Source organism: Uranotaenia lowii, chromosome 3, assembly GCF_029784155.1.
Source record: "Uranotaenia lowii strain MFRU-FL chromosome 3, ASM2978415v1, whole genome shotgun sequence".
Classification (NCBI taxonomy): domain Eukaryota; kingdom Metazoa; phylum Arthropoda; class Insecta; order Diptera; family Culicidae; genus Uranotaenia; species Uranotaenia lowii.
In genome coordinates this window covers 289722977-289732658 of record NC_073693.1, presented here as the reverse complement: position 1 = coordinate 289732658, position 9682 = coordinate 289722977, and positions in this window count along the sequence as shown.

Genomic DNA, 9682 nt, shown 5'->3' with positions numbered 1-9682 from the left:
GGATCGAATCGTTAACCAAGAAAAGGTTTCCCATCTGAAAGATGTAAAATATCACTCGGCTTCTTAGGCTTTACTGCAAATGAGCCTTCAAAAGAAAAATAAATGATTGAATTAAAAAAAAAAACACCAGATCTCGAAGCTTCAGGAATTTTTTGAGCTATTCGTCATCAAAAATTGACAAAACCTATTTCGCTGCCACCCTGATATACATTGAGGTGGCAACGAAAATGGCCGTTTTGAATTTATTAAAAAAAAACTTTGAATATATTGTGTTGATTGGTCCCAAAACTGACCTGTTCAAAATTTTAGCCCCAATCGGACTTGATTTAGGGGTGCTTTGAATATTACTTAAGGGAGGCCAAAGGTGAAATTTTGGTTGATTTATTTTTGACGACAAATGACCTAAAAATGCCACAAATCGTAGAGATCAGGTGAAAATCACCTTTTGGGCCCGATTTTCAGGAAAGCTGGTTTCTTTAATATGGAGTTAGGTTTATAAAATAAATCACTTCTTGCTTAAATCCAAATTTTCACCGTTTCAATGTATATGAGTCATTTCAGACTTATCTTTTTATTTATTCTATTTTTTTTTATTTTTTTATTTAACGTCATTTTAAAATAAATGAAATAAACGAGTTCTTTTTAAACATAATTGATTAAAAAAATGATACAAAATGCTTAAGTAATAATAATAAAAAATCACCAAATAATTTGCAATTTTGGTCATTGTTAGTTTTTACATTTTTGTCAATTTGGTCATTTTTGTTACTTTTGTCGTTTTGATCATTTTTTGTCATTTTTTTCCTTTTTGTCATTTTTGTAATTTTTAATTTTTGTGACTTTTTTATAAATATTATTATATTTGTAATTTTTGTCATTTTACAAACTACAAGTGTTAGTAATTTTTGAAATTTTGTAACTTTTGTAACATTTGTCATTTTTGTAATTTTTGTATTTTTTGTAATTTTGAATTTTTGTAATTTTTGTTATTTTTTGTAAGTTTTGTAATTTCTGTTAATTTCGGTAATTTTTGTAATTTTTTGTAATTTTTGTAATTTTTGGTATTTTTGTAATTTTTGTCAATTTTGTAATTTTTGTCATTTTTGTCAATTTTTGAAATTTTTGTCAATTTTGTCAATTTCGACATATTTCTAAGAATATATTCAATTTGTTTAATTTGTCAATTTTTCTAGTTTCATTCAATTTTGTCAATATTTCAAAGTGTAAATTTTGTCAATTTTTTGTCATATTTGTAATTTGTGTCATTTTTGTCATTTCTGTCATTTTTGTCATTTTTGTCATTTTGTCATTTTTGTCATTTTTGTCATTTTTGTCATTTTTGTCATTTTTGTCATTTTTGTCATTTTTGTCATTTTTGTCATTTTTGTCATTTTTGTCATTTTTGTCATTTTTGTCATTTTGTCATTTTTGTCATTTTTGTCATTTTTGTCATTTTTGTCATTTTTGTCATTTTTGTCATTTTTGTCATTTTTGTCATTTTTGTCATTTTTGGTCATTTTTGTCATTTTTGGTCATTTTTGTCATTTTTGTCATTTTTGTCATTTTTGTCATTTTTGTCATTTTTGTCATTTTTGTCATTTTTGTCATTTTTGTCATTTTTGTCATTTTTGTCATTTTTGTCATTTTTGTCATTTTTGTCATTTTTGGTCATTTTTGTCAATTTTGTCATTTTGTGATTTTTGTGATTTTGTCAATTTTGTCAATTTTGTCAATTTTGTCAATTTTGTCAATTTTGTCAATTTGTCAATTTGTCAATTTTGTCAATTTTGTCAATTTTGTCAATTTTGTCAATTTTGTCATTTGTCAATTTTGTCAATTTTGTCAATTTTGTCAATTTTGTCAATTTTTGTCAATTTTGTCAATTTTGGTCAATTTTGTCAATTTTGTCAATTTAGTCAATTTTGTCAATTTTGTCAATTTTGTCAATTTTGTCAATTTTGTCAATTTTGTCAATTTTTGTCAATTTTGTCAATTTTGGCAATTTTGTCAATTTTGTAAATTTTGTAAATTTTGTCAATTTTGTCAATTTTGTCAATTTTGTCGAATTTTGTCAATTTTGTCAATTTTGTCAATTTTGTCAATTTTTGTCAATTTTGTCAATTTGTTGTCAATTTTGTCAATTTTGTCAATTTTGTCAATTTTGTCAATTTTGTCAATTTTGTCAATTTTGTCAATTTTGTCAATTTTTGTCATTTTGTCAATTTTGTCAATTTTGTCAATTTTGTCAATTTTGTCAATTTTGTCAATTTTGTCAATTTTGTCAATTTTGTCAATTTGTAAATTTTGTCAATTTTGGTCAATTTTGTCAATTTTGTCAATTTTGTCAATTTGTCAATTTTGTCAATTTGTCAATTTTGTCAATTTTGTCAATTTTGTCAATTTTGTCAATTTTGTCAATTTTGTCAATTTTGTCAATTTTGTCAATTTTGTCAATTTTGTCAATTTTGTCAATTTTGTCAATTTTGTCAATTTTGTCAATTTTGTCAATTTTGTCAATTTTGTCAATTTTGTCAATTTTGTCAATTTTGTCAATTTTGTCAATTTTGTCAATTTTGTCAATTTTGTCAATTTTGTCAATTTTGTCAATTTTGTCAATTTTGTCAATTTTGTCAATTTTGTCAATTTTGTCAATTTTGTCAATTTGTCAATTTTGTCAATTTTGTCAATTTAGTCAATTTTGTTAATTTTGTCAATTTTGTCAATTTTGTCAATTTTGTCAATTTTGTCAATTTTGTCAATTTTGTCAATTTTGTCAATTTTGTCAATTTTGTCAATTTTGTCAATTTTGTCAATTTTGTCAATTTTGTCAATTTTGTCAATTTTGTCAATTTTGTCAATTTTGTCAATTTTGTCAATTTTGTCAATTTTGTCAATTTTGTCAATTTTGTCAATTTTGTCAATTTTGTCAATTTTGTCAATTTTGTCAATTTTGTCAATTTTGTCAATTTTGTCAATTTTGTCAATTTGTCAATTTTGTCAATTTTGTCAATTTAGTCAATTTTGTTAATTTTGTCAATTTTGTCAATTTTGTCAATTTTGTCAATTTTGTCAATTTTGTCAATTTTGTCAATTTTGTCAATTTTGTCAATTTTGTCAATTTTGTCAATTTTGTCAATTTTGTCAATTTTGTCAATTTTGTCAATTTTGTCAATTTTGTCAATTTTGTCAATTTTGTCAATTTTGTCAATTTTGTCAATTTTGTCAATTTTGTCAATTTTGGTCAATTTTGTCAATTTTGTCAATTTTGTCAATTTTGTCAATTTTGTCAATTTTGTCAATTTCGTCAATTTTGTCAATTTTGTCAATATTGTCAATTTTGTCAATTTTGTCAATTTTGTCAATTTTGTCAATTTTGTCATTTTTGTCATTTGTGTCATTTGTGTCATTTTTGTCATTTTTGTCATTTTTGTCATTTTTGTCATTTTTGTCATTTTTGTCATTTTTGTCATTTTTGTCATTTTTGTCATTTTTGTCATTTTTGTCATTTTTGTCATTTTTGTCATTTTTGTCATTTTTGTCATTTTTGTCATTTTTGTCATTTTTGTCATTTTTGTCATTTTGTCATTTTTGTCATTTTTTGTCATTTTTGTCATTTTTGTCATTTTTGTCATTTTTGTCATTTTTGTCATTTTGTCATTTTTGTCATTTTTGTCATTTTTGTCATTTTTGTCATTTTTGTCATTTTTGTCATTTTGTCATTTTGTCATTTTTGTCATTTTTGTCATTTTTGTCATTTTTGTCATTTTTGTCATTTTTGTCATTTTTGTCATTTTTGTCATTTTTGTCATTTTTGTCATTTTTGTCATTTTTGTCATTTTTGTCATTTTTGTCATTTTTTGTCATTTTTGTCATTTTTGTCATTTTTGTCATTTTTGTCATTTTTGTCATTTTTGTCATTTTTGTCATTTTGTCATTTTGTCATTTTTGTCATTTTTGTCATTTTTGTCATTTTTGTCATTTTTGTCATTTTTGTCATTTTGTCATTTTTTGTCATTTTTGTCATTTTTGTCAATTTTTGTCATTTTTGTCATTTTGTCATTTTTGTCATTTTTGTCATTTTTGTCATTTTTGTCATTAGTGTCATTAGTGTCAATTTTTGTCATTTTTGTCATTTTTGTCATTTTTGTCATTTTTGTCATTTTTGTCATTTTTGTCATTTTTGTCATTTTTGTCCATTTTTGTTATTTTTGTCATTTTTGTCATTTTTGTCATTTTGTCATTTTTGTCATTTTTTGTCATTTTTGTCATTTTTGTCATTTTTGTCATTTTTGTCATTTTGTCATTTTTGTCATTTTTGTCATTTTTGTCATTTTTGTCATATTTTGTCATTTTTGTCATTTTTGTCATTTTTGTCATTTTTGTCATTTTTGTCATTTTTGTCATTTTTGTCATTTTTGTCATTTTTGTCATTTTGTCATTTTCTGTCATTTTTGTCATTTTTGTCATTTTTGTCATTTTGGTCATTTTTGTCATTTTTGTCATTTTTGTCATTTTTGTCATTTTTGTCATTTTTGTCATTTTTGTCATTTTTGTCATTTTGTCATTTTTGTCATTTTGTATTTTGTCATTTTTGTCATTTTTTGTCATTTTTGTCATTTTTGTCATTTTTGTCATTTTTGTCATTTTTGTCATTTTGTCATTTTTGTCATTTTTGTCATTTTTGTCATTTTTGTCATTTTTGTCATTTTTGTCATTTTTGTCATTTTTGTCATTTTTTGTCATTTTTGTCATTTTTGTCATTTTTGTCATTTTTGGTCATTTTTGTCATTTTTGTCATTTTTGTCATTTATTGTCATTTTTGTCATTTTTGTCATTTTTGTCATTTTTGTCATTTTTGTCATTGTCATTTTGTCATTAGTGTCATCTTTTGTCATTTTTGTCATTTTTGTCATTTTTGTCATTTTTGTCATTTTTGTCATTTTTGTCATTTTTGTCATTTTTGTCATTTTTGTCATTTTTGTCATTTTGTCATTTTTGTCATTTTTGTCATTTTTGTCACTTTTGTCACTTTTGTCATTTTTGTCATTTTTGTCATTTTTGTCATTTTTGTCATTTTTGTCATTTTTGTCATTTTTGTCATTTTTGTCATTTTGTCATTTTTGTCATTTTGTCATTTTTGTCATTTTTGTCATTTTTGTCATTTTTGTCATTTTTGTCATTTTTGTCATTTTCGTCATTTTGTCAATTTTGTCATTTTTGTCATTTTTGTCATTTTTGTCATTTTGTCATTTTTGTCATTTTTGTCATTTTTGTCATTTTTGTCATTTTTGTCATTTTTGTCATTTTTGTCATTTTTGTCATTTTTGTCATTTTTGTCATTTTTGTCATTTTGGTCATTTTTGTCATTTTTGTCATTTTTGTCATTTTTGTCTTTTTTGTCATTTTTGTCATTTTTGTCATTTTTGTCATTTTTGCCATTTTTGTCATTTTTGTCATTTTTGTCATTTTTGTCATTTTTGTCATTTTTGTCATTTTTGTCATTTTTGTCATTTTTGTCAGTTTTTTTAATTTTTGTAATTTTTATAATTTTTGTAATTTTTTTTTTGTTATTTTTGTAATTTTGGTAATTTTTGTAATTTTTGTAATTTTTGTAAGTTTTTTAAATTTCTAAGAATTTAGTCAATTTGTTTATTTTGTCATTTTTCTCAATTTTGTCAATTTTGTCTATTTAGTCAATTTCGCCAATTTTGTCAATTTTGTCAATTTTGTCAATTTTGTCATTCTTGTCATTCTTGTCGATTTTGTTATTTTTGTCATATCTTGTTTTTCTTTCTAATTTGAAATATTTTTCCATTTTTGTTTTCTTTGTCATTTTTTTTCCAGGTTGTCTTTTTTAAATATTCATTGTTTTTTATAACATATAGTCATTTTTGTCTTTTGTTTTTATTGTCAATATTGTCATTTTCTGTCATTTCATCATTGAAGTCATTTTTTTATATTTTTAATTTTTTTAGTCATTTATGTTATTTTTGTTATTTTTGAGAACTTTTTAATATCTCTTTTGTTTTATTGCTTTTTCTTAAATTTTTTGTTTTATTTATTTATTTTTGTTGGCCATATCTAACATTTTTCTCAGTTTTGTCACATTTTCCATTTTAGTTATGTTAATTATTTTTTGTTATTTTGTTTATTTTTTTTTTTAATTTTCGTTTGTTTATCTTTTTTTTATTTTTTTTAAATTTTCGTTTGTTTATCTTTTTTGTTTTTTTTTGTCATTATGGTCCTTCTTGGCATTTTAGTCATTTTAGCATTTTTGCCAGTTTTGAATTTTCGTCATGATTGTAATGTTTGTCTTTTTAAATATTTTTTTTTAAATTTTTATCATCATTGTTTTGATTCTCTGATATTTGTAACTTCTTCGCTTTCGTGCCTCTTTTAGTCAGTATTTTCACTAAGGTCATGTTATTCAATTATTCAATTGAATCAATTTTATCGGTTGTTGTCAATTTTGGATTAGTTTTTATCTTTTCGTGCTTTTTGTCATTGTTGAACGATTGTTATTTTTGTCATTAATCATATTCGTAATTTTTATCAGTTTAGGTATTGTAGATGTTGTCAGTTTTGGACATTTTTAATTTTTTATTATTTTCGTTCTCATGGCTGTCCACGTTTTTCATACTTGTTTTTTACTTTATTACTTTTGTTTTTTTTGTTTAAAACTCAAAAGATTGTCTTTTTTTGCTTTCCAAGTTATTTTGAAACAATTTTTTTTATTTAAGGTTTTTGGGGTATGAAAAATTGATACTTCTTGTGCTTTTGAGAACCCAAGAACAGTCCCAATTAATCTGTGTCATTTTAGACGGTTCTGATCAGTTCTGATGGTTAGGTTTGTTTTTTTTCTGATATGCGGTCAATTTATTGGCGAGTCACACTTCATTTGATGAATCTGTATTAACCCTTTAATGCCCAACCCAGCCTTTAGACAGAGTCCACTAAAATCGGCATAAAACCAATGTCATTCATAATTTTACTAACTTTTTGGACAAAAAGTTTCAACATATGTTAATCTAACAATCCATATTAAGGAAAACTGTTGACTAGCAGTTGTAAAAACCTGTAGCTGAGAGAAGCCGATAATGGACCTAATTTTTGAAAAATCATCAATTTGATGACCTCAAAATCCTTGTCTTAAAAATGATTGGCATTAGGACTAAGAGAAGAAAAACAAACCCAAGTTGAGTAGGAGAGATCAAACATAAATTTCGTCTAAAGGCGAAGTTGGGAAACAACGAAAACAATCCGAAAAATATGCACAATATTCACTTTTCTTACAAGTTGAAATATCTCAGTTATTTGTTCGGAAAATATATGGAAAAGAGACTTTTTCGAAAGTAGCTTGATCCTGCCGTTGAAGATATCAACTGATAGGATAATTAGGCTTAATAAGGTTTTATAAATAGAATTCCAATCTAACATTAGTTTATTGTTCCTAGTAAAATAAATATAAAAATGAGGTCAAAAGCACTGCTCCCCAAAAACCTAAATTCATTCATCACCCAACTTTTCCCAGTCTGACTGACAGGCATCAGAAGTCTGTGTCTCAAAGTTTTTGCCACCACAAGTAGTATCTCATGATTGTCAAGCGAATGGAGAAGCTAGCTAGTCCCGATATGCACAACTGCTGCTGTTGCCCCTTGAAATAAGTCGTTTGTCTCCCGGATTCCGCAGTATCTTTCTTGCAAGTAACAAACTAAAATTGCCTTTGGCCAAGTTTCCCCAACGACGAAGATGATACAAGTTAGTAACCGTTCTCCTCATACTCAAAAACATTTGCCGGATGGCTCCTGCTTTGGGTGTCAAAAGTTTCCCCAAGTAAAGATTTCCGCTGAGTAGCATCTTTATTTCCATCATAATGTATCAAGTTGAACTGCATGTGGTGTCACTTTCGATGCACTCTTAACCCTTCAATAAAGTACATCTATGTTTAAATATTTCAAAATTCGCAATGACTGGAGTTATCTTGAATTCTGATTTTCGATTCAACCATGCATTCTGGTTGTTCCCCACTTGAACTTTCTAGACTATTTCAGTTCCGTCTTTGGTCCTTGAAGGGTTCCCCGGTTTTGGTGTTAAAAAAGAACTAGGTTAGAATTCCCGACAACGTTCCAGTGATCCGATCCGAGCGAAAACCGGAGACACTGTGATTTACAACCCAACCCACATAAGCTCCGGCGCTCATCTTTCGATTTGCATCTTTAACAACAGCGGAACAGTGCCATGTTGGTACGTGTTACGCTCAATGATAGCAGCATTGTTCATCTCGTTTATTTTCATCAGGGCACACTTCCGCATTTAATGGCGTAGAAAGCACACATACAAACACAAATACATACAACCATTCAGGAACGTGTGGAAGCAACACATGCTACACAAGCTACACACAAACCGCTGCTGGTGGACGTGTCATCGTAATTTGATTTGCTGGGAAAATGTGCTTTCACCGAGCTCATATGTTTAAATCTGGTGTTTTGAGCGTTAAATTTTTTTTCGTTCTCTGTAATGTCGTGGAGTTTCTTCGGAGAAATCTTTTCCTGAACAACCCCTTGGTTGTTTGACTGCGGCCAAATCTGAATAAATGTACATACGATGCGTTTAACGGTTGTGATGAAACTATCTTTTCTCATTTTTCTGGTGGACTTGCAGATGAGCTGTTATTCTAGGCTACATCAATTCAAATTTTAAAATGTAAAAAGTTTATACAGAGCAAGGATAAGCAAAAGGCGGCCCTCGAGACATGTTTGTGTGGCTCGCGAAGCTCATCTCAAATTGAATTTATTTAACGATTTTTTTTAACGATAAATTGTTATGTTTCATAAAATAGCAGTCCCTACTAAACCAAAAAAAATATATGTACATCAATAGCTTGAAATGCACGTCACTTGTTTGTAATTCAATTTGTCCCATTATCATCCAGATTGTTGACTTCTTTTTGTAGGTTTTTAACTTTTTATTCAGGCACAGATGCTATATTGTTTATTGGAAGTTAAGTCTTTATTTTTCGCTTCAAGCATAGTTCAAATTGTATGATGAAGTAAAATATTTTTGTTTTTTGTTCATGACAGAGATAAGGAAAGTTTTATAATAAAGACAGGGTTAACGATTATAGATTTCTTATCGACATGGCTCAAAGAAATTCTGATTTCTCGACAAAAACGATATCTGTTATTTGGTGATTCAACCCGAAAAGATTGTAACGATTAAACAGGGGAACATCATTTGTGGTGCCTTTGTCTCAGTAACTAATTTTGTAAGATTTTGGCGGCCTGAATTCAAAACATTTCACAGATTGCATGGAGGGCCTGAGGCATGGGTTCGATTCCCATCTCGGTACTGGGTGTCAAATGTTAATCCTAAATTTTCTATGTTTTATCAGTCTGTAAGCCTAAATCGATTAAAACGGTGTATGTCTTTTCTTAACAGATAATCTAGTAAACCAACATTGAAATCGAAAGCTGATTTGCATTCAATTTACTACCCATCATTCAATCAAGGACTCAGATATTATCAAGATATTCGTTAAAGAAAGTTATTGAATATTGGATATTAAAGATTTTTATTCATTCAACAACTTTGTTGGTAAAACAATGTTGAAGACTGAGAAATGATTTGACATACGGTTTTAAAAATATCAAAGATTCAATATACTTTCATTGTTCTTGTT